At 35.2% G+C, this 26,979-nt stretch overlaps 1 long non-coding RNA gene across 5 annotated transcripts in view; it reads right to left on the bottom strand.

Moving 5' to 3' along the window:
- LOC137495558 (uncharacterized) overlaps positions 1-26,979 on the bottom strand; it is a 386,993-nt gene that overhangs the window by 163,286 nt on the left and 196,728 nt on the right. Inside the window, exon 4 of one of the 5 annotated variants that reach the window (XR_015490860.1) lies at positions 1,375-1,828. The exons of 3 other annotated variants lie outside the window; for them this stretch is intronic. This is a non-coding gene — a long non-coding RNA (uncharacterized LOC137495558). Of the gene's footprint in view, positions 1-1,374; positions 1,829-11,565; positions 14,821-26,979 lie in introns of those variants that run through there. One more of the 5 variants, XR_015490863.1, reaches the window with a different exon arrangement.

The raw sequence follows: 26,979 nt of genomic DNA, 5'->3' as shown, positions 1-26,979 counted from the left end.
TAGTAAATGCACTAACGAGAGACGCAACTGACTCTTAAAGGGAATGGGAAATGAGACTCTAATTGGTTTATTTTCAAAACACACCTATAACTCATTAAAAGAATAAGCTCAACCCTGTTAAACCATGCGCTGTGGTGCAAAGTGGATTTTTCAAGCGATAAAATAGTAAATGTGGATTCGGACATGCCTTTAATGCATTTGCGCCCTGCGGTTTTCATTAAGGCTGTGAGTAGAGAAAGATTATTCTTCATTCTTCATTGTCATTGAGAGATGTAAACTCTTTTCAACCGTTAAACACTCAAAAAAGGAATTGTGCTGCTTATTCAAACTACTTATTTAAATTGAGTTGAATCTACACAATTATTAATCTAATTTTAAGGACAACTTAATTGTTTTATGTTTAATTAACTTAATTAAAAAATAAAAACTTTAATTAACTTAAAAAAAAAAAAAAAAGATTAAGTTAGCAATCAAATTGTGTTGAGACAACATAAAGGTATTGTGTGGAACCCAGCATTTTTTACAGTGCACATGGGGAGAAGCTGCATGAAATTGTAACATATCGTTACATTTAAACACTAAAATTAAATTTAGTGGTGCAATACAAAACAATTTAGTTCAGTGGTGCAACACAAAAATATTTAGAACTGTGTAAGTTGTAACTTAGTGTCCCTTTAAGTCACAACTAGGCAATGTTTTAACTTATGCACTGCTGGTTCAACCAGCCCTAGGTCTGGCAGGAGCGCATTTAGCTTAGCATAAATCACTGAATCGGATTAGCATCTCACTCAGAAATTTCAAAAAAGAGTTTTGATAATTTTCCTAGTTAAACTTGCACTGTGTACTAAGACAGAGGGAAAAGGAATAGTTGCTGCATTCTAGGCTGATATGGCTAGGAACTATACTCTCATTCAGGTGTAATAATCATAGAAATGCTAAAAAAAAATATGCTGCTTGTTCATACTAGTTTAAAATTAACAGAAAAACACAATTTTTCAAATTTCAGCACAACTTAATTCTTTTATGCTCAATCCACTTAAATTTTTAAAAACTAATAATTTAATTTAATTCATTTATGTTGTCCCAAGACAAATCAATTGTGCGGAAACAGGATTCCACACAATTGATTAAATTTATTCACTTTTAACAAATTTATGCGGATTGAACAAAAAAAGATAAAAAATAAATGATCAATAAAAAGTCACAATGAAATCTCAAGAATTGTGTTGTTTTAGCTTATTTTAAGTAAGTAGTTTGAACGAGCAAAAAATATATTTTTTGAGTGTATTTACATGCAGTGAACTTTTTTTTGCCGTAACATGACTGAATGTTGTTACCACGACTGGGGTGGAGTGACAGGAGACAACAGGAGGTAAGATCCAATATGCAGTTTATTCAAAAGTCAGGCAAGCAGTGGTCATCAGATGCAAACGGGTATATGAAGGCAGTCCAGAATCGTAAACGTTAAACAGGCAAAAGGTCGAAAGGCAGCCGGCTAAACAGGATAACAAAGGTACAAGGCTGGGATGGAGACACGGAGAAACAAGACAGGGAAATGCGTTGTAATGTTACACAGGGAGCAAACAAGACTCGGCCAACTGGAAGCGTGAATGAGTGGCTTATGAATGGAATGAAATCAGTCTGTAAACAAGGCTCAGCTGGTGATGCAATCAGGATATATGAATGAGCAGGCGTGCGTGTCTGGGAGCAGTGCATGTATGAATGTGTAGTCCTGGGGAATGCGGAAATGTAGTCCTGAGAGTTCATGTGAGAACCAGCGATCCTCTGGGAAGCGATCGCTGGTTGTGACAAATGTCATGCTGATATGCTGAAAAACAGTAATTATATTTATTTTTATTAATATACATTTATAAATTTATTTATATTAATTTATTATAATCAACAACAATTCTAAATTTAGTCATGTTTCTGTAATATGTGGACAAACTACTGAAAAAGTTCTCCAGTGAGACCATGGTATCAACAAAAGGTGACCGTCTTGGGATCTGAGTGACTTAGTCAGATTACAAGTGGTCAGTAAGTCAAAAAGATACCCCAGGGCTAGATTATTGTGAGCTTTGTAAACAATAAGCAGACTTTTGTTATCGATTCTATTATGGACTGGCAACCAATGCAGGGAGGACAGGATTGGTATAATATGGTTTGAATGCTTGCAATCAGAAGCATCATTGACCATTTGGAGACGAGAAATAGATGAGAGCAGCAATCAAGCACATAAGGAATTACAATACTCGAGTCGCGAAGAGATGAAGGCACAGAGTTGTTAATTTACAAGTTTATATAATTTTGTTGCAAATGAGCAATATATATATATATATATATATATATATATATATATATATATATATATATATATGTGTGTGTGTGTGTGTGTGTGTGTGTGTGTGTGTGTAGTTAAAGTCTTTGTCCTATTTTATCTTTTTCAAATATTTCCTAAATGATGTTTAACAGAGCAAGGGATTTTCACTGTATTATCTATAATATTTTTCTTCTAGAGAAAGTTTTTATTTATTTATTTTTTTGGCTAGAATTAAAGCAGTTATGCATTTAAAAAAAAAAACATTTTGAGGCACATCACTCCAAATTTACTTCAAATAGACCTCAGAGGTAGCATCTACAGTGAAAAAAAAAACAGCGGTGCTAAAACAGAAAACTGGGGTACACTGTAAGTCAGTTTAGCCATTGAGGATGAGTGTGTGCATAAAAGTGTGCCTAATATGACTGGGAACCCTCTACTGGACAAGACGGACTGCAACCGTCCTAAAACAGCTGAGTGTTCGAGCCATGATAAAAGAGACCTGTGTCAAAAGTCAAAGGCGGAGCTAAAGTCTAAGAGTGCTTGTGGCATGGTGTTGCCATGGCATCTGTGGTCATTAAGATGTCAGTGAAATCTAAAGTTTGACTTCTAGTTAAATAGAGCTGTCAAAAAGTTGATGAATCTAGCAGTAGGTGCCAGATTAAAATAATAATAAAAAAAACTGAAGTGCCTAAAACTGTCCTCTTATTTTGATCAGGGTTCTTTGACAAACATCTGATTTAAGTTTGTTTTTATGCATTTCATGTAACTCATGAAATATGATTAAAACTGCTTATTTAATTCAGTAATGATGATTTCAGATATGAATAAGCAATGACCTAAAAATGTAGGTAATTGTACAGCAGGTTGTTCTCCAATTAGGATTTTACTATGTGTGTGTGTGTGTGTGTGTGTGTGTGTGTGTGTGTGTGTGTGTGTATAAACCTAAGGGGAATTTAAATTCTGAAGAGAAATTATATTCACACAAGCCTTTTGCATATTTCTTTATGCATCCTATTTATATTTTTGGCTTTCAGTAAAAAAAATATATTTCCTGTCATATTCTCATGTATTCTACTGAAATCTGCCTTTTTTTTTTTTTTACAAACAATCAAAGTAAAATAAAGTTTACTTTTTTTATGCCAAGAGTATACACAGTTGGCATTTTGCAGATGCTTACAAAAAGATAGAGAAGAACAATGGTGAATTGAAGAACGCACAACTGATTTTGTGTGAGTTTACTAACAGAAAAATAGTTAGTAGGGCCTAGTCCGAGATATATATATGTTCATGAGTTTGTCTGAAAATATGAGGCCCTGTTCACATGTACACGGGTATTTTTATAAACGTTTTATATTTTCTCCACTCCCTTATTTTTTTTCTTATTTTTATTTTTTATTTTATTTTATTTTACTTTATTTTATTTGCGGCTTTACTGAGTCATTTTAAACATTCCTGCGGTGTGACAAAACATTTTTTTAGCACTATAATCCTCCATAGCCCCTCAATTAATTGACGTGATAATTCTAAAATTAGTTTTAGATGAACTACAGGCTGTCTTGCAGCAGAACATTTTAGCGTCCCAAAAATGCCAGGTCCCCATTCATAATGCATTATAATGTCTTGTAGTGCACCTTATAATCAATTTAGAGTTGTCAAAATTGTAACCATACATATAACAGATAAACACATTAAATCTTATAACACATGTTTTACATAATGTATTAGCATGAATTAAAATGTTAAATATTTTAAATAATGTTTTCTGTAAAGCATAATGTATTACTCCTGCCTAAAATACTGACTGATAAGGTTTGATCTTAAGCTAAAAATTATCTAAAAAAAATCAAAACAAGTTTTGAACAAATTTACTGAGGGCTCTATTTTAACGATCTAAGTACAAAGTCTAAAGCACATAGCGCAAAAGCTTTAAGGGCTTGTCCAAATCCACTTTTTCTTTTTTCAGGACAGAAAAATATGCTCTGCGCCCCAGTACATGATCTAACAGGGTTGAGCTTATTATCTTAATGAATTATGGGTGTGTTTTGAGCATAACGTCCATTAAACCAATCAGAGTCTAATCTCCCAATCCCTTTAAGAGTCAGTTGTGTCATGTCCTGTTCTTATGCCCCATATGGTGATGCATACTCTCCAAAACCTGACCGGTGGACAAATCTAAGCTTGTTTTTATTAAAACAAATATAAATATGCATATGATAAATAGCACTACTAATAATATTAATATTAAACAAATGTATATTGTCATGAATAAACTGAAAAAAAGGCCTATGACATGAAAAAGGCATGAAGGCAGTGTTTTTTTTATATATTTATGTATAAAATTATATATATATATATATATATATATATATATATATATATATATATATATATATATATTTCATGTTAATCCTTTAATTTTTTCATATATGGAAAGATATTTCTGTATTGCAGTGTATTAAACAATGTGTAAGCGTTTGGACCTGGCGCATAACATGCTCTGTGCTGGACTTTAGACTTGCTTTTGGATGGTCAGTGGTGCAGTCCATATCAGTTTCTCAAAATAGCAACGCACCAAAAATGAACCTTAATACTAGGGTTGGGTATCGTTTTTTTTTTTTTTTTTTTCGATATCGGTGCTAAATCGATACTTTTAAAACAGTACCGGTGCCAAAATGGTGCCTGAACCGATACCTTTTGGCCACAAATTTAATTATAAATAATAATAATAATAATAATTATTATTATTATTATTATTATTATTATTATTATATATAATTATATCATATATCATATATATCATTATCACTATCATTATAATTGAACCATATGAATATATATTTATAATAAGTTTAAAGTAAACATCAAATCATATTTTATATATTTTAATTGCATAAATATATTTATTTTGATCATTTGTTTGTTAGCATAAATGCAAGATTTGCATTATGCTATAAACATTACATTAGCTTACTACTAACCTGTGGAAAGTCTGTCATCAAAATCAGGGAGCACCTTTTTTCTGGGTTTGGGGCTTGTGACAACTTTTACATGGAAATCAGTGATCTAATGATTTGCCTTAATCTGAATAAGACAATAATATTCAGGTGTTTACATGAGCTGCTTTTTGAAGGTTACATTCATGATTGCCAGTTACATTTTATAGCACATAGATCCATCAACGTCATTGCGCCACCAGCCTATAAATGTTTCCTCCGCAGTTTGTGTCTGTGGTTCTTTAAGATATTAAAAAAATCAGTTAACGGGGAAGACTCTTGATCAGAGTATTGTCTTAATCATATTAAAATCAGAGTATTGGTGTCCATGTAAGCGTACTCAGATAATGTGTCAGATGATGTCACAAGCTGTCAGAGATGGTCCATTCCTCACCTTTAAGGTGATTCCATGAGCCCTCACATTTTATAAGTTTGACGTGTTTATCTCTTACATGCAACTTTTGTAACATCTGCTGCATGTTGGTGTGTCAGGTGTGCTTATAAAATATAGCCATACTGTAGAATGCTTAGTTTAAGCAAATTAGATGAATGCGATCATGCGTGTTGATGAAGTTAGTCGCTCGCCGCATGTGCTGTACTGCGCGCTTTGCCTTCTATAAGCTTCAATAACAAACGCCTGACAACGCTGACATCCGTATCCCTCAAAGCTGTTTAGAATTAAACATTTAGAGATGGTGTGACACAACGCTTACCTTACGTGTGTCTTTAATGCACCCCTTTATGCTTCTTAAGTTGATAGTATCACACACCAGACGTGCACATTCGCATGTTTTTTTAAAATGAAACTATGAAGATGACAGCCGCGGACTTGCAAATTCTAAATTGCATGGGCGCTGTGCGTCGCTAAGCAGTGCTTCCGGTGCGCAACCTGCTTTACGTTCTTGTTGCAGCACCGAAATTAGGCACGAAATTCATATACTGATTTGATCCGGTGCATACTGGTTCCAAAGCTACTGGTGCCATAGTTTCGAGTTTCGGTACCCAACCCAACTTAATAGACCTCTTTTTTTTTTTAGACCAGCACACCCATGAGTCCACAGAGTGTCACAAACGTATTTGCTGTTTAAACAAAGTGGTGCAAACTGTGAAAATTACAGGTGCACTGGAAATAGCAACAAATCACGCCAAGCGTATCTTGCGCCTTATTGTGCCTGGTGTATGACAGGGCCCACTATGTCTTTTGAAGTTATAAAAGTTTTAATTTATAATTAATATTATCATTAATAATATTTTATTTATCCTTGACATTTTTTATCTAAGATGGCGCAGTGCCGCAGTAGGAAGTGCTGCCTCACAGCAAAATGGTCGTTGGGTCGCTGGTTTGAGCCTCGGCTCAGTTGGCGTTTCTGTGTGGAGTTTGCATGTTCTCCCTGCGTTCGCGTAAGTTTCCTCCGGGTGCTCCAGTTTCCCCCACAGTCCAAAGACATGCGGTACAGGTGAATTGGGTAGGCTAAATTGTCAGTTGTGTATGAGTGTGTGTGTGGATGTTTCTCGGAGAGGGGTTGTGGCTGGAAGGGCATCCGCTGCGTAAAAACTTGCTGGATAAGTTGGCGGTTCATTCCACTGTGGCGACCCAGGGTTAATAAAGGAACTAAGCCAAAAAGAAAATGAATGAATGAATGATTTTATATCTACAGTTAACTTAGGGAAACTGAAAAAGGAGACTTTAGGTTAGGGTTAGGACTAACCCATGCTATTATATTCAAAATGTCTTTTTGAATTAAAACATTTAATCTTCGTATTTTAAGCAATTTATTAAGCAGTTTTATGCTTAAAAAGACCATAATACAAGAATTCTACTGCAAATGGTGTTTCCAGAGATCTACCTTCCTGCAGATTTCAGTTGCAACCCTCACCAAACACACCTGCCTGTAATCATCAAGTCCTGTTCGCGTCCTAATTAATTAGTTCAGATGTGTTTGATGAGGGTTCGAGCTAGGCTTGGGCGGTATCCAAATTTTGATACCGTCAAACCGCCTCCGTATTTTACCCCGGTATCCGGTATTACCGGCGTAATAAAAAAAATATGACGTAAGGCTCAGACAGCGTCACCAAACTGTTGGCTTGAGCCTAAACCATTCAGAAACTGAATACCTTTGCGACCTTAGGCTCGCGGTCAGAGGAGAGAGAGAGAGAGAGAGAGAGAGAGAAAGAGAGAGAGAGAGAGAGAGATTGCCGCACAGCACCTCTCTCTCTCTCTCTCTCTCTTACACACACACACATCTCTCCCGCGATTTATTCAGAAATTTACTCCCACACCGTAAGAAATCTGGCCGGCTCCCGCGGAACAGCAGCGGGAATGCAGAGAGCTGTTATCGTTCCATAAAAATTATACCCGATAGGTCCCGAGTCTGACAGGTACATTTTGATCGACAGCTTTATAAAGCCCGAACCCGTTTCCAGCCCGACATTATTCAAATGTGCACAGAGCTCTAATGCATTTTTTGAGCTGAATATTAAAAGCTGAATATTAAAAGAATAATGCCACCATTAGCCTGTATACTCTGTCTACATTATGATTATATGGTTTAATTAATATTTATTTATAATTTAAAAACCCTTTACTTACCAAGATTAGGCTACGTGTGTTTGTGGAGGAACATTATTAAATCCACTGGCTTTAGCGCAGTCCTGCGCTCACGGGGTCCAGCAGCTGAACACCCTTTCCTGCTGCTACAGGTCGAGATGCAGAGTTCTGATCTGGCTAATTTTGCAAGTTTTGGGTAGGATTGTTTGTTCATCTACTAGTCAGGAACATCCATTTAATTTTCCATGATAGCAGTTGTAGTGTAGCGAGTGGAGTGGCCTCGTCTTTTTACCTGTCAGCTTGCGGTTTAGGGCTCTACCGTAATACGCAGTGTATGAGCGACCGCGAAATACCTGCGGCTGGAATAACCGCTCCTTCTGAGCTAGTGACTGGCTTGACCGCCGTCAAAATGAGCTTTTTTTACTACTTCGTCATCATTTGTTTCACCTTTGCAGGGATGGATTTTAATGCAGGGATTTTGGATTTTTTCGGGTCTCGCCGGGTTCGGGCAAAGATCTTCAGCTCTAATGCAGACCTCTCGTTCATAATAACCACGTCTCCCTTCAATTCAGTCGAAACTGCCAAACTGCAGGTCACTTTGGAGTGCCACTTGTCACGTCACCTCTCCCTGTCCCTCTCTCCCCCTCCCTCTCACCCTCTTCCCCTCCCTCTCCCTCTTCCTCTCTCTCCTTCACACTGTGCCGTGATGACAACCACACACACGTTTTTGTAGGCATTAAATAAAGGATATTTAATATTTTATGACGGTATAACGGTATTGAAACTCACACCGTTGCTATTTTTAGATCCCGCGGTATACCATAATACCGTAAAACCGCCCAAGCCTAGTTCGAGCTGAACTCTGCTGGAAGGTAGATCTCCAGGAACAGGGTTGAGCACCCTTTGTGTACATCAATTACTTTAATAAATTCACAACTTCGTAATAAATACATGCTGTACTATTTCAGTTACAGTCAAAGTCACTTATTACCCCATAATTATTAGTATTTTTTTTTCTTTTTCAAATATTTTCCAAATGATGTTTAACGGAGCAAGGAATTTTTCACAGTATTTCCAATTATATTTTTTCTTCTGGAGAAAGTCTTATTCGTTTTAATATGGCTAGAATAAAAGTTTTTAATTTAAAAAAAGTATTTTAAGGTCAACATTGTTAGCCTCCTTAAGCAATATATTTTGTTAATTGTCTATAAAACGAACCATCATAATACAATGACTTGCCTAATTACCCTCACCTGCCTAATTAACCTAATTAGCCATGAAGCTAAGCGTTTAAATTGCACTTTAAGCTAAATACTTTTATTTAAAAAAAAAATGGTAAAAATATTACATACTGTCATCTTAGAAATTGGAGAAAAAAAATTACTGGAGGGCTAATAATTCACGAAGGCTGATAATCTGACTTCAACTCTTATTTTCTTATTTTTTAAAGCATTTGCAAGCAGATTCATGCTTAAAAAGGCCACAATCCAGATATTTCTACAGGAAAACAGTGTGCATAAATAAACCAGCAGCTTCATAATAAATGCTACTATTATTTTTAATCTGCCTAAGTAGCATAAATGTTAATGAAATATGCGAGAGGGTCTCTTAAGCGGGATCTCTGTAATTCAGACCCACCGCAGACAGAAGAGGGATTACGCCACTTTGAAAGAAGCCTGTCGAGTGAAAGCAGTAATTAAGTTCCAAACCTTCATTGATCTCCTTTCTCTTTTCTCCTCCTCCTCCTCTTCAGTGCTAAATAAATAATGTAGCTGCTCTGAGCTGGTATTAATTGGACTTCTCTTACGAGTGTGTGTGGGGCTCTGGCTGACCTTTGGAGGAATCAGTCCCATGGAGCTGGGAGATCCACACCCCAGGCAATTAAACAGGAAGAGGGTTTTGACGGCGAGTCGGTGAGGGGCCAGAGAGACTTTTAACGCTATTGGTCAGTGAGCATACTCAATATTTGATTCATAAATATGCAGCTGTGTGGATACTGGAGGGTTCTATATGCTGCAGGGTTACTTGTTCAATGGATTCGGGTTGAAGTCAGTGTGTTTATTTGGCATTTGTTCATTTAATTACTCACCCACAAGTTAAAGAAACAAAAAAAGCATAAAAAACAAACATATTTTATATGAAACCTAATTTATTTTAAATAATATATTTTATTTTATATAACAAAAAACAATCATAAAAAACAGACATATTATATATGAAGCCCTTTTGAAGCCCTTCATTCTGTTTCCCAGAGTCATGATTCTTGCACCAAACTTGAACTAAATAATCAGATATTGATTTATTATTCATTAATTCATTTTCTTTTTCGGCTTAGTCCATTTAATTATCAGGGATTGCCACGGCGGAATGAATCATCTTATCCAGCATATGTTTTACACAGCAGAGGCCCTTTCAGCTGAGAACTAAATACATTGATAAGCATTGAAATACATGATGAATACTCTTCCTGACACATGAAAGTGTAAAGCCTGCAGCTAATAACAAATGTGGAAAGTTGTTGCATATCATATTTAACAAACCATTTAGGCCAACTGGTAAATTTGCTTACGTGAATAATTAAATATAAATTAGATGATGTCATTACGCTGCTGTGTCGTCAGCCAATCATTGCATTGCTGATCATGATTTTCACAACACACGCAGTGATCTCAGATCAGTTCATCCAGACATTTTAATTTGATTTGCAAACTTGTTTAAAGAACCAAAATTAGCCAGAGATCAGTTATCAAGATGAACAGATCCAGGATATGCCAAACCATCTAAGACCGTTTAACTAAGTTATAAAGAACTGACCCATTGTCTGAAAATGGAGATTTCGAATGTTCAAAGACATTAAAAAAATAACACTGCATAACCTAAAGATCCCGGCAGCATGGTGGCTTAATGGTTAGCACTGTCACCTCACAGCAAGAAGGTTCCATGAAGTTTACATGTATTCGCGTGGGTTTTCTCTGGGTGCTCCAGTTTCCTCCACAGTCCAAACATTTCCGCTGTAGGTGAATTGAAAAAACTAAATTGTCCGTAGTGTATTAGTGTGTTAATGAGCGTGTATGGGTGTTTCCCAGTACTGGGTTGGAGCTGGAAGGGCGTTCACTGTGTTAAACTCATGCTGAAAAAGTTGGTGGTTCATTCCACTGTGGCGACCCCTGATAAATAAGAGACTAAGCTGAAGAAAAATGACTGAATGAACAAACGTAAAGGACCCGTTAAATGGTTAGAAATGTGCATTTTTATTTGATGTTTGACGTGAATACAGTTAACAGTATGTTTGGGACAGTTATTGACAAATCAGGTCATTAAAATTGCACCATTATTATAATTTGATTAAATAGTAAGGGGTAAAATAAAGGTCGCTGGTTCAAGTCCCGGCTGGCCCAGTTGGCATTTCTGTGTGGAGTTTGCATGTTCTCCCCGTGTTGGCGTGGGTTTCCTCCAGACGTTCCAGTTTCCCCCATAGTCCAAAGACATGCGGTATAGGTCAATTAAATAAACTAAATAGGCCGTTGTGTATGTGTGTGTGTATGGGTGTTTCCCAGTACTGGGTTACAGCTGGAAGGGCATTCACTGTGTAAAACTTATGCTGGAAAAGTTGGCGGTTAATTCCACTGTGGCGACCCCTGATAAATAAGAGACTAAGTCAAAGGAAAATGACTGAATGAACAAACGTAAAGGACCCGTTAAATGGTTAGAAATGTGCATTTTTATTTGACGTTTGACGTGAATAAAAGGTGAATAAAAGACATTCTCTTTCTGTTTACAGATGCTGCCTTAGTTCAGTCTAAACATGGTATTTCTGAAGATTATACAGTAATGTGGTTGCGTCACTTTTAGAAGACACTCCACTTCCAGAGCCTGCAGTAAATATGCTTTAAAATGTTGTCTATGTTGCCAGTTCACTTGGGTTTAAGAGAAGTATTGTTTTAAGTGAGCCATTCAGAGGAGTGAAAGAGAAAAAAACTGTTCAGTCATACAAAATGCTTCTTGCATAAAAGCTTTTTGATGGAGGCAACTCTTTAAATGTGGTGTGAAAATCACTACGTATCAAACAGCCTTTACTACTGAGGTTTGTCCTTGGATGTGCTGATGTACTTTGAATAGTTTTATATTCTCACAATACAACTTTTATTCTAACATTAAAGGGAGAGTTCACCCAGAAAACGAAAATGTGCTGTTCATTTACTCACCCTCAGGCCATCTGAGACGCAGAGATGCAGTTTTATTCAGTTGAGCATCAGAGAAGATTTTTCGCTGAAGCTGTGGCTCTTGGTGATTTGTGAAATGTAAGTCAGCAGCTACTGCCACTTTCACCAGCATGGCCCACGCCACACTTTAAGCTAGACTTTACTTCAGGGGTGTAGGGATGGTAGAAGAAAAGTGGGATGAAGGGGAAAGGGAGTAAGAGGATGACCCACATAAACAGGTGGGTATGTTGATCGGGCGTCCTGCTATGCCCAGAGACTCAGAGTGGGGGTACTGTCTCTGTAATAGTTTGGCAGAGTGAGCGGACCCCCCGATGCAACTTACATGTAGGAGTGAAGAGGGTTAGAGGATTGTGAATGGGAAGCGAGGAAGTGGAGGGAGGGTTCAAGAACAGTGCTAGAGGGATGGTCTTCCTTAAATAAGTTTAAGGGAGTAGGTGATTGGTTTAGGAGACAAAGTGAGGTGTGGTTCCGCCGCTGAACCTTTATTAACAAGTTAACTCCATATAAAAGTGTCAATTTAAAATATTTACTGCCATTAAAAAAATTGCTGCCAATTTAAAATATTGTAATAAAATAAATTATGTAGAGACCAAACACAGTTAACCATTAATGTTTAAAATATTGTGGGAAAAAAAACACAGAAATGTACAGCATTAATAATTTAATGATAGTTATCAATCAATCAATCAATCAATCAATCAATCAATCAATCAATCAATCAATCAATCAATCAATCAATCAATCAATCAATCAATCAATCAATCATCAGTCAATCAATCAATCAATCAGTCAGTCAGTCAATCAATCAATCAATCAATCAATCAATCAATCAATCAATAAATCAAAACACACATACAAATGATTTATATGGTTTTAAATATGTTATATACTTTAAAGTATCTGTGTGGACAGAACGGTGTGGTATAGTGTGTCCAAAGTCATATTGGGGTGATTTGAACAAAATAAATCTCTTTTTTAATTTCCTGATGTTAAAATAGGATTTAAATCCATCCCATAGTGAGGCTGTCCACAACGTTATGTAGTATTGTGGTTTCCCCGCCCATTGAATTGCTTGACAGCTGCATATTAAATTGTCTCCGTAGTAGCATGTATGATCATATCAACAAAACAGGACGCTCGCAAAGCAACTGGGATTAAAAGATCTGTTTAGCTCTCTGTGATCATCGATCGTCATCAAATGGGATCATAAATGAGTTTTACAAGTTTAAAAGGTTTTTAAAACAGTGCATGTTTGTAATGAATTACAGCGATTTTACTGTCTTTATCACCACAGCCGCATGTCAGTACAATTGTAAAAAGAAGATGCTTCAATCCCGGTTTGTGGACATTAAATTAGGTTTATTTTGTACATTAACATAATGGATATCCAAACAGCTGTGGATAATAATGTGTATCCTGTCATATTTGCCAAAAGTGTGCAAAGCAGTAATCAAAGCAAAAGGTGGCTACATTGAAGAACCTAGAATATGACACATTTTCAGTTGTTTCACTATTTGTTATGTATATAATTCCACATGTGTTCATTCATCGTTCCAATGCCTTCAGTGTGAATCTACAATTGTCATAGTCATGAAAATAAAGAAAACTCTTTGAATGAGAAGGTGTGTCTAAACTTTTGGTCAACAGCTCATGAGTTCATGTTGGTTACATTTAGCTTAAACTTAAATGTTAGTTAATACATTAATTAACAACATGTACTAACAAGTAATTAAGGAAGTCGTTATTTACACATGAACTCATGTGACTCATGTTGTAGTTAATGTTATTTCTTGATTAGTGCATACCTTAACTCATCATTAATTCATAATAAAGTAATGTTTAGTTTACATATTAATACATTGTTATTCATGTACTGTTATTGTAAAGTGTTACCACTATTTTTAAGTGTTTCCTTGTAAAAAATGCAGTTCCACGCTATCACTTCATGTTGTCCAAACACTATTCAATTAATTTAACTTAAGTGTTTTGACAACTTTAAATAGATTGAACATAAAACAATTAAGTTGTCTTAAAAAAAAAAAAACCTATATTAAATAAGTATTTTGAACAAGCAGCAAAAGCACTTTTTTTGAGTGTTGATTGACGTGTGGGTGAGTAAATTAACATCAAATTAAATTTGTTGGTGTACTTTCCCTTTAATAACCAATGTTATGAAACGCCCCTTTTAATTAAAGTCATTATTATGCCTTGTAATCTTCAAAACGTGTCTGAAAAAGGTCAAGAGAGATGCAGATCTTCATATGCGGAGAACGACGAGGGTCTTAGCATGTACCCAGCAGCGGAAGTGGCAGATTTGGATGTTTTCTGTCATGCTGTAGTGAAAGAGAAATATATGAGGGTGAGCGGAGTGAAGGGCACTGCCGGTGCACCCGCTCCGTTCATCACTGGCTGTTTAGAGATTAATGGAGGCGTCTTAATGGACACTTTAAAGAGGTTATTCCTCCGGCAGCTCCATCTTCCAGACACAGAGTCGCTCTGTGAGAAAACACTGAAGCAATGCTGACGGTGTCTGCTGGTGTCGGTTATCTTTGTGTTTTTATTGGAGTTTTTACTATCTGTGGGATTCAGATTACATGAGCGCAGGGGTGCAATGCCTGCAGTCGCACTGTTTTACTTCGTTTTGGGATGGCCAGTTCCCAGATGAAAAAAATCATGGCTGATTTTTCGGTGTTTTTTTATCCTGGGACACTTTATGCTGACCACTATCTTTGTACCCTAGAGTCAAACATGAAATGAAGAGAGTAGAGAGAGGAAAAAAATAATACATTTCCAGAAACTTTTATTAAGTCAAACTTAGAAAAAAACTAACTCAGGTTGCATTTTATCCCAATAGAAAAAGTTTAACTAAACTAAAATATATAAAAATAAATACATTTGTAAGTATAGTTAACGGAAATGGTTTTACAGGTAAGTGCATTTTCAGGACAGTTTTCATTTTTGTTACAATACTGAATTAAAAGATTGCATTTTACATTGTATGTAATTTTACATTGTATGTAACAATGTATGTAGTGTATTGTAATGTATTTATGCAATACTACTACTACTGTTAGTACTACTACTACACTACTACTACTACTACTACTACTACTACTACTACTAATAATAATAATATAATTATTATATAATAGTTATTAATCAGGAGTTGCCACAGGGGAATGAACTTATCCAGCATATGTGTTATGCAGCGGATGCATTTCCAGCCGCAACTCAAGATGGGGAAACACCCATTCATACTTTTTCACACATATACAAGATGGACAATTTTAGCTTACCCAATTCATCTACAGCGCATCTCTTTGGACTGTGAGGGAAACCGGAGCACCCCGACGAAACCCATGCCATCACTGGGAGAACATGCAAACTCCACACAGAAACGCCAACTTGAACCAGTGAAAGTATTGCTGTGAGGCATTTGTGCTAACCACATCGCCACAGTGACACCTATAATAATAATTTTAATAATAATAATAATAATAATAATAATAATAATGATGATGATGATGATAATGATAATAGTAATCTAGTTTTAATAATACTAATAAAAACAGCAACAACAATAATAAGCTATTTTTTATAATAATAATAATAAAATTTATAATAATAATAGGAAAAACAATAATCTACTTTTTAAAAATGACAACAACAACAATCATAATAATAATAATAATAATAATAATAATGATAATAAAAGTTATAATAATAATAACAACATTAACATTAACAATAATAATAATAACATAATAATACTACTACTATCACTACTACTATTACTACTACTACTACTAATAATAATTTTAATAATAATAATAATATTCTAGTTTTTTATAATAATTAAAATAATTCCTTACAATTCCTTAAGCTTTTCTGGACATGCAAAATAATTTAACACTCAATTAGCACTCAATAAAGCACATAATCAGTACCTGAGGTAATCATTGTCTAAGTAGTTTATGCTGCTGTTTGTTGCGTCTGCAGGTGTGTTTGTGTATGTGTGTGTGTTTCTCTCTCTCTCTCTCTCTTCCTCTTCCCAGCCATATACATTATTATAATTTATATTCATAAATAAAATAACCATTTAATTTAATTTGATTTTATTTCACAAGCAATTTAATCAACTAATTTTTAGAAGAAGGGGGACACCTTTTCTCAGTGGTTAGCACTGTTGCCTTACAGCAAGGAGGTTGCTGATAGTCCTGGCTGGCTCAGTTGGCATGTGGAGTTGATAGGGGTTTCCTCTGGGTGCTCCGGTTTCCCCCACAGTCCAAACACATGCGCTCTAGGTGAATTGAATAAACTAAATTGGATGTAGTATATGTGTGTGTAAATGAGTGTGTATGGGTGTTTCCCAATACTGGGTTGCAGTTTGAAGGGCATCCGCTTTGTGAAAATAACCCTGATGAATAAAGGGACAAAGTGGAAAGAAACGTGCTGTTTATGCTGGAACAATAAGATTTTTATAATGTGATGCAAAAGTACATTAATTACACCCCTTTACTTTTTTTTGTAAAATTTCCACCAATGAAAGATATGAGACAGCTGATTAATAGATACTTCATGATTGTAATCCCATACACTTAGTTCACTGTTAGAGCCTTTATAAGTGTTGCATCTTCTATATACGGTACACCACACACTGAGTATTCACCTCAATCACTTACAGTACAGTCACAACTGCAGCATCTCTCCGGACATGAAACTTTATTGAATTTGCATTGCTGAGCTGCAGCCGAGACGGATATTCAGATGTTATTTAGATTTGACTGTTGACATTACGCTCACATTTCCACTCAGCCATTTGCCTGCTGCAATATAAGAGGCTTAATACAGATTGCACTGTCTCCAGCTAAACACAAACGCCTCTGCTGCCTGTTGTTCTAAGATGTAATCATAAAATCCTTAAGCCTTCCCTGGTGACCTCACATCAACGTCTTAAGAAAGAGCTTTTTTTTTCCTGACCCCAACATCATTTTTCATGCAACTCAAGTGGTTTTAGCATGTAAGAGTCTCACTTCCGAGTGTCCTGATGTATTGGAAACATTCGCTTAACACCCCAATTACTGCAGATATTCATGCACACTTTGCATTACATGCTAAGAAGCTTTAGTGCTGGAAGATAAAGCTGCAAAACAAAAGGAGTTATATAACCGCCGGTAATGACGACGGAAGTAGTGTGTGTGTGTGTGTGTGTGTGTGTGTGTGTGTGAACGTGAAAGAAGAACTGACATGTGGCATGTAAGGATAAACCGGGTGCCTTATTTAAGAGATGATTGACTGTCAATGGGATATTTGTGATTTGGAGTTAAGCTGAAGTTAAAAAAAAAGAAACAATTGTTTCATGATTGTCTTTGGAGTTATTCATGGGCATCAGTGGTCGTTTTTCTTGATTTTTCACTTTTGGAAATATGATAAATATTTATTAAATGTAAATATTGTTTTCTTTTATTTTAAACTATTTATTTAAAGCTGTCTCTATTTCTACTACATTTAATGGTTTATTTAAAAAACTAATTATTTTAAATATAAAAAAAGTAGGGTTAATACACTAGTGTTAATATAATAGTAATAAAGTAGTAATAATAGTATAAATATATATATATATATATATATATATACATAAACACACATAGTTGAAGTCAAAATTATTAGCCCCCCCCCTGTTTATTTTTTCCCCCAATTCCAGTTTAACGGAGAGAAGATTTTAATTTTTTTAACACATTTTTAAACATGATAGTTTTGATAACTCAGTTCTATTAACTCATTTATTTTATTTTTTATCTTTTTCATGATGACAGTAAATAATATTTTACTAGATATTTTTCAAGACACTTCTATACAGCTTAAAGTGACATTTAAAGGCTCAACTAGGTTAATAAGGTTAGCTAGGCAGGTTAGGATAATTAGGCAAGTTATTGTATAACGATGATTTGTTCTGTAGACTACTGAAAAAATATAGATTAAAGGGGCTAATAATACTGACAGTAAAATGTTGTTTTTTTTTAATAAAAAAACTGCTTTTATTCTAGCCGAAATAAAACAAATAAGACTTTCTCCAGGACAAAAATTTTTATCAAACATACTGTAAAAATTCCCTTGTTCTGTTAAACATCAAGACAAGAAACACAGGAAAAAATTCAAAGGGGGGGCTAATAATTCTGACTACAACTGTATATAGGTTTTATACATTCATTGTAAATACTAATTTTATCGATCCATTGTACAAATATGATTCACAATTGTCTTTGGATTGTGAATCCAATATATATAAATATTCACATTATGTCTGATAATATTTTTTTCTTCAGGAAAATGTTTTATTTGTTTTATTTCAGCTAGAAAAAAAGCAGTTATTACTTTTTAAAACTCTATTGTAAGGTCAAAATTATTAGCCCCTTTAAGCTACATTATTATTTTTTTTGATAGTCTACAGAACAAACCATCATTATACAATAACTTCCCTAATTACCCTAACCTTACTGTTTACACAAACCATACATTTTATAAGATTTATACCTCTCTATATACCTCAGACTGGGCTGAAGGATTACCTCACAACCAAACAATGACCTTAAGCACAGAGCTAAAATAACGAAGGATTGACTGCACAACTCTGTGACTGTTCTTGAATGGCCCAGTCAGAGCCCTGACTTAAACTCAATTGAGCATTTCTGGAAAGACCTAAAAATGGCTGTCCACCAACGTTTAACATCCAACCTGACAGAACTGGAGAGGATCTGCAAGGAAGAATGGCAGAGGATCCCCAAATCCAGGTGTGAATGACTCACGGCTGTATTAGATCATAAGGGTGCTTTTACTAAATACTGAGCAAGGAGACTGAATATTTAGGAGCATGTGATATTTCAGTTTTTCTTTTTTTAATAAATCTGCATAAATGTCAACAATTATTTGTTATTCTGTCAATATATATAGATATATATATAGAGAGTTTGCATGTTCTCCCTGCATTCGTGTGGGTTTCCTCTGGGAGCTCCGGTTTCCCCCACAATCCAAAGACACATGGTACAGGTGAATTGGGTAGGTTAAATTGTCCATACTGAATGAGTGTGTGTGGATGTTTCCCAGAGATGGGTTGCGGCTGGAAGGGCATCCGCTGCATAAAAACAAGCTGCATAAATTGCCGGTTCATTCCGCTGTGGCAACCCTGGATTAATAAAGGGTCTAAGCCAAAAAGAAAATAAATGAATGAATGAATGAATGAATAAATGCACAGATTTCAAGAGCGTGATTCAGCTTTACAACTGAACTCCCTCATTCACTTTACTCATTCAGTCTTGTTAAAGAAAACAGGAGCTGGTTTTTATGTCATATGCCATTGCGTGTCCAGCAAACGTAGAGCAGAATTAACTGAGAGAATCAGACTCAAAGATTGTAGCTGAAGGAAAGTCAAAAAGAGCCCTTTCCGTTGTGCCAGTGTTGAGGAAAGTTCACTGATGTCTGTGGATTGTTTTGCCGCCTCTGGCTCTGTATGACGTGAATGTGTGCATGGCATCGTGAAATCAGACGAATACAAAGCCAATTTAGAGCATTAGGTTTGCCATGGGTCATTCAGCAGGGCTATGACATCCAATAAATTTAAAATGTGTAGTTCGGGACAACGTTGAGCAAATATCTAAATCACAATTAATTAAAAGAATAATAATACTAAATAAATTATGACACTCTTTCAGCCCTATCATGCACCACTGGATATTGAGTCTTTGCCAAAAGGCTGTGTTGGAAAATATTATATGTATACGCTGGATTTGTTAACACCACATTTGTCAACTAGTGTAATATGCATGAAAAGAACACTCTTTTTTGGTAAAAGGTTCGTTTTACATCCCTCTAAAGTTAAACAGTTTTACCTTTTTCAAACCCATTCAGCCCATCTCCGGGTCTGGTGGGAGTCCTTTTTATCTTAGCTTAGCATAGATCATTAAATCGGATTAGACCATTATCATCTTGCTCAAAAATGACTAAAGTTTCATACATTTTTCAATGTAAAATTTGACTATTCTGTAGTTACATTGTGGATTAAGATTGACATAAAAAAGTCATTATTTTCTAGGCCGACATGGCTCGGGGTTATACTCTGGTGTAAAGACCAAGAAATTTTGCTGTTGTACCATAGTTGCAATAATATTATGCTGCCCTAGTTTCCTAGCCGGGGACTTTTTTTTAGGCACTCCAAAATATCATTGATCCTGCTGCAACCATGGTACAGCAACAAAGTTCCTAGTGTAGTTCTTAGACATATTGACCTAAAAAAATAGCAACTTTTCAATTTCTGTCGGTCTCAGTACATAAATAAGATTATTTTGGAATATTATTGAAAATGTCTTTGGTCATTTTTTAGTGGCATGCCTAATAATCTATCGTTTGACACAATTGTCTCTCTTTAAATGCAAATTAGCTGCTGCTCCCGCCTCCTGTCCAAATGAGGGTGGAGCCTTTACGGCTCATGACTCAGTTACTACTGTACATCAACAACAAACAAAGCAGCCGTATTTTAATACATTCATTCATTTATTCATTTACTTTTCGGCTTAGTCCTTTATTAATCTGGAGTTGCCACAGCTAATTGAACTGCCAGCTTATCCAGCATATGTTTCACGCAGCGGATGCCCTTCCAGCTGCAACCCATCTCTGGGAAACATACATACACACTCATTCACAGGCCACTGCGTCGCCTATTTTAATACATTATTATTTAAATCTAATTTTCTGAGCACACAAAGTGGACACACTGAAAGCTCATTCATTCATTCATTTTTCTTTGGCTTTTTAGTCTATATTTCAGAAGTCAGCACAGTGGAACGAACCACCCACTATTCCAGCATAGGTTTTACTCAGCAAATGCCATTGCAGCCGTAACCCAGTATAGGGAAACCCATTCACATTTAAATCACATTCACATACACTCCCTACAGACAATGTGGAGAACATGTGGAGAACATGCAAACTCTACACAGAAATGCCAACTGACCCAGCTGCGGCTCAAACCAGCGACCTTCTTGCTGTGAGGCGACAGTGCTAACCACTAGGCCACAGTGCCGCCCCATCAGTTTTCATGACTTTTTAAATCAAGAAAGTCATCAATTAGTAATCTTAAAACTAGCTATTTAATGTTGAGTTTATTCGATGTTGGATAGTATGGCAACACTTTATTTTGATGATCCATTTGACTATTAGTAGACTCTCTGACAAATATCTGTTGACATGCTCCTTCAAAAGACATTTACCTGACTATAAGAAACTTTGCAAGTACATGTCAGCTTACACTAACCCTAACCTAACAGTCTACTTATAATCTAATAAGAATTAGCAATGTAAACAAACAGACCATCAAAATAAAGTGTGATCGATAATATTTTATTAAAAATATATAATAGAGAGTTGTGATAGAGATTTATGCCTGTTTGAAAAAAAAAAAAAACAAGTAAAAAAAAAAACATTAATCACAATGGATGCAAGCAGTGTGTATATTGTTGTTTCATTCATCTTGGATTTAATCTAGACTTCAACTCTTAAACTCTGCAGCTCCAAAAAACCCTTTTTCACAGGAAAATGCAATATAAATGAAGAAATACTGGTAGTGCATGGATCACATATTATAAAATATGTAACAGTTTTTAAAACTCTGAGCTGCAGTGTTTCCTTTCAGCTCAATTTTTCTGCACTCCAAACAGAGTTGCTGTTTGTCCAAACTTCTTATTAAAAATGAGCTGAAACAACACCACTCTTGAGTTTTTTTTTTTTTGGCTCAAATGAATTGTTCTATGTTCAACCCACTTACATTTGTAAAAACTAATACGATAACTTAATTCCATCATGCTGTACCAACACAAATTGGTGTGGAACCCAGCAGTGGTGTAGTCCTTGCTATACGCAGGTATACTCAGTATGCCTACTTTTCCACAAGCTGTTTGGGTATTACCACTTCTGAGGATCAATAATTGCATTTGCGAAGATTTGACTTCCCTAATTTATGTGTATTCACGTCTCCTTTAACTGTCTACTGAATGTATTTTTTAACTCGCATCCTAATTTGTTGCAACCGGTGCATTTGTTTAATTTGTGCCATTTCCTACCCCCTGACGACCGCAGCAGCTGTGAGAACATTTCGTGAGAGTTTTCAAAGATCACAACAAATCAACTGAATGATGTCTCGCTGAAACTTTCAAGTGAAATTGCCCCCTTAAACATTTTTTATTACCTCATGAACTGTACTGTACATCACCAAATGACCGCCTCAGTCCCCTTTAATTTTTTTTTTATATAAAAACGGCGTCAGACTTCCACTTCTCTGTTTTCAACTCGTTTTTCATTTAGTCAGCAAACCACAGCTGTAAGCACAGGGTGTGTTTATCGAAAGATTGTTGGAATATCTGCATTTTATACATATATATTTAATTAGGCTCATATACATTATGTAAACTTCTGTGGAAGTCAATATACAGGTAAATGATGTTTGTATGTATATATATATATATATATATATATATATATATATATATATATATATATATATATATATATATATATATATATATATATATGTGTATATATATATATATATATATATATATATATATATATATATATATATATATATATGTGTATGTATATATATATATATATATATATATATATATATATATATATATATATATATATATATATATATATATATATGTATATATGTATATATATATATATAGCTAATGAATCAAAGAAACATTGGTCTTTCGTCGTTTCTTTGCCTACTTTTAAAATTTAGATTGGGTGGGTAATAGTACACCTCCTTTTTTTATTACTATACCACTGGAACCCAGCATTTTTTACAGTGTGTGTACAAATAGTGGTGCTTTTATAGCAAGTTTGACTTAGCGATTGACAGAAATATACAGAAACCTTGCTGAAAAATCCAGCTTAACCAGCCTAGGCTGGTTGGCTGGTTTTATCTGGTTGACCAGCCTGGTTTTAAAGGGGTTTTGGCCATTTCCAGCCTGGTCTAAGCTGGTCAGGCGGAAAAATGACCAGCTTAAACCAGCTTGACCCGCCTGATTTAAGCTGGACATAGCTGGTTTTGGCTGGGCTCCTAGCCTGGCTTGGCTGGTCAAGCTGGTTTTAGCTGGTCTTCTCCCAGCCTGACCAGCTAAGAGCTGGAAATGGCTGGAAACAGCCTGGAAATGGCCAAAATCCCTATAAAACTAGGCTGGTCAACCAGCTAAAACCAACCAACCAGCCTAGGGTGGTGTAAGTTGGTTTTTCAGTAGGGAAAGAATTAAAGAAAGAAAGAAAAATATACAACAGGTGTTATATTTGGCTCAAGCCACCATAATAAGTTATGGCGTTCTTGTTATTACACAGTGAATAACTCTAAATAATGCCACGTTCAGGTCTTCTAAGGACAATTCTAATTCCAACGTATTTCTGATAGCCTCATGCTCACCACTCCTCCAATGACCACCACAGCATCTGCTCAGGATGCAGCCTGGTCTGGAAATCATCAGTCTGGAAAATCAGTCTATCATGATCAATGATTGTCTCCTTTACTAGAAGGTAAACTTTCTTATAGCCTTTGTAAACAGGGTCTCAGCTTCATTAATCTCAAACCGTTAGGATTTTGTATCATTATCATCATTTGTTGCTGCTAATATTACCGAAGTTGAGCCCAGCACAAATAATTGCATAATTTTATGCTTTTTACCCAAAACTCAATACACACCAGTCACAGCTTATCCCATGCATCTCATCTTTAATTATCAATCTGCCAAAAATGTGTATTGCATTATGTGTGTTGTTTACATTCCTGTTTATTTAGAGACCATGCAAACCATATCTATGTGTTTGCGATGTGAGTTATAAGGCTATAATTTTTCAACGTGCTCCAAATGCAAAAGTGTTCCTGTGATGGAAAAGCTTTAATAAGCATTTCTTTTGCACTTCCACATCAGTGTCACACGTTTCATTATGACTGAATCACAGCGTGTTTTCTGTTTTGCGAAAACAGGAGGCTGCAGAACAGTGAAAATTAGGGATAATTACTAGTCTACGTAACTGTGTTGGTCTGCATCGCTGCATCAGGTGTTCAAGACTTAAATGCTTTTTTTTTTTTGCTAGAAAATCCAGTTTTACAGAATATACATAATCTTTTTGGGTCAGGAGCATGATTAACCGCACACATCTATTAACTGTTTTTTCTTTTTATAATTAATCACACTAGATTAATGCATTAAAGTTACACCAAGATTTAACACAAATGCATCTAATTCTGTTCTCAGAAACAGAGTTTAATCTGTTGGACAGGAGAACAGAATAATCTGGGGAGAAAGAAAAAAAAAGAAAGGATGCATGCTGAAGACAGAAGGAAGGTGGAGGAGCTTGTTGTCCTCACTTGCACTTTACTCAGTGTCCTAAGATGCTAGAGTAATCCCAGATAGAAAACTGAGCCTTATTCTTACCTTTAAGATCCTTTTCTTAGTTAGGAGATTAATGTAATTATTGTAGGACATCTGTGTGTGATACTATTAATCGAGGCAGCATTTTCTTGGCTTGCATTCACATTAATTAGAAAAGGAAACAACAATATATAAATTAACTAATTATGCTTTAAGATTAGTTCAGTTTTAACAAAATGTTTTTCTTTAAAATCAAATATACTTATTTACTGAAGTGGTAATATATTTTTATCAATAATAATAATAATAATAATAATAATAATAATACAATTAAGAAAAAGAAGTCTAATAATAATAATAATAATAATAATAATAATAATTAATTAATTCGTTCATTTTCTTTTCGGCTTAGTTCCTTTATTTATCAGATGCAGCCACAGCAGAATGAACCGCCAAATTATCCAACATATATTTTACACAGTGGATGCCCTTCCGGCTGCAACCCCTTTCCCCACTGGGAAACATCCAGATACACACATTCACACACATAAACTACGGACAAATTTAGCTTACCCAATTCACCTATACGACATGTTTTTGGACTTGTGGGGAAAATCGCAGCACCTGGAGGAAACCCACGCGAACAAGACCTTCTTGCTGTGAGGCGACAGCATTACCCTCTGCACCACCTTGCCGCCCTATAGTAATATTAATAATAATAATAATAATAATGATGATGATGGTAACCAACATGATAATTATTAAATATTATTTGTATTAAAATCATTACATTTATAATAATAAGAAGAAGAAGAACAAGAAGAAGAAGAACAACAACAACAAACAACAACAACAATAACAACAACAAAAACAACATTAATAATGATAATAATAACAAAAACAACAACAATAATAATAAAAATAATAATAATATGATTATTATTGGTGATGCGGTGGCACAGTAGGTAGTGCTGTCGCCTCACAGCAAGAAGGTCGCTAGCTGGTTCAAGCCTCGGCTGGGTCAGTTGGCATTTCTGTGATAGTCTCCATTTCTGGAGTTTGCATGTTCTCCCTGTGTAAGCGTGGGTTTCCTCTGGGTGCTGCAGTTTCCTCCACAGTCCAAAGACATGCGGTACAGGTGAATTGGTTAGGCTAAATTGTCCGTAGTGTATGTGAATTGCCTGTAGTGTATGTGTAAAAGTGTGTGTATGGTTGTTTCCCAGTGATGTGTTGCCACTGGAAGGGCATCTACTGCGTAAAACATTTGCTGGATAAGTTGGCGGTTCATCCCGCTGTAGCAACCCCAGATTAATAAAGGTACTAAGCCGAAAAGAAAATGAATGAGTGAATGATTATTATTATTATTAATGAAAATACCAATATGATAACTGACATATAAAAAAGTTATTAACAATGTTATAATGTCATTTGTTTTGGTTAAAGATAACATCTTTTAAAAATATACTATAATTAATCAATATTAATATAAGACCAATATCAATTATTTCTATCAAAAAATGAACTAGATATAGAAATTAATTACTGAAAATACCAATATGATAACTGACATATAAAAAAGTTATTAACAATGCTATAATGTCATTTGTTTTGGTTAAAGATAACATCTTTTAAAAATATACTATAATTAATCTATATTAATATAAGACCAATATCAATTATTTCTATCAAAAAATGAACTAGATATAGAAATTAATATTAATCTAGATATAGGGATTAAGTATTAATCCCTTTTTTATTCCCAAAGTGCAAACCATTATAACAAAATAGAAAAGAAACAACGTTTATATCCTCAATTATGCTATTCATTCATTCATTCATTCATTCATTCATTCATTCATTCATTCATTGTTATTTAACTAAGTGTCTATTTCAGAGGTCACCACAGCAAAATAAACCACCAACTATTCCAGCATATGTTTTACACAGCGGATGCCCTTTTAGCTGCAACCCAGTACTGTGAAACACCCATACATACACACATACACAACGGCCAATTTAGTTTATTAAATTGACCTATAGCGCATGTCTTTGTACTATGGGGGAAACTGGAACCTCTGGAGGAAACCCACGCCAACACGGGGAGAACATGCAAACTCCACACTGAAATGCCAACCGGGCCAGTGGGGACTTGAACCTGGAACCAAAATATTACTCCTTACTATTTAATCAAACTATAATAATGGTGCAATTTTAATGACCTGGTTTGTCAATAACTGTCCCAAACACACTGTCAACAGTCGTCCACTATAACACATTATAAGAAATAAAACTATTGATTTTTAATGCTTACTGTAAATTACAAAATCAACAAGACAAACTATGCAGTGTATCGTGCCAAAATCAGTACTCTAAATCTGGCTTGAAATATTTAGTGTATACAAAGCTGAATGCTGAAAAAGCCAAACTATTTGATAGTTCATAATTCTTGATGCCAAAACTTGTGCATGGA

Source organism: Danio rerio, chromosome 5 (assembly GCF_052040795.2).
Source record: "Danio rerio strain M-AB ecotype USA chromosome 5, GRCz13ab, whole genome shotgun sequence".
Classification (NCBI taxonomy): Eukaryota; Metazoa; Chordata; class Actinopteri; order Cypriniformes; family Danionidae; genus Danio; species Danio rerio.
Note: the sequence above shows the minus strand (reverse complement) of the source record. Positions and strands in the feature narration are given on the sequence as shown.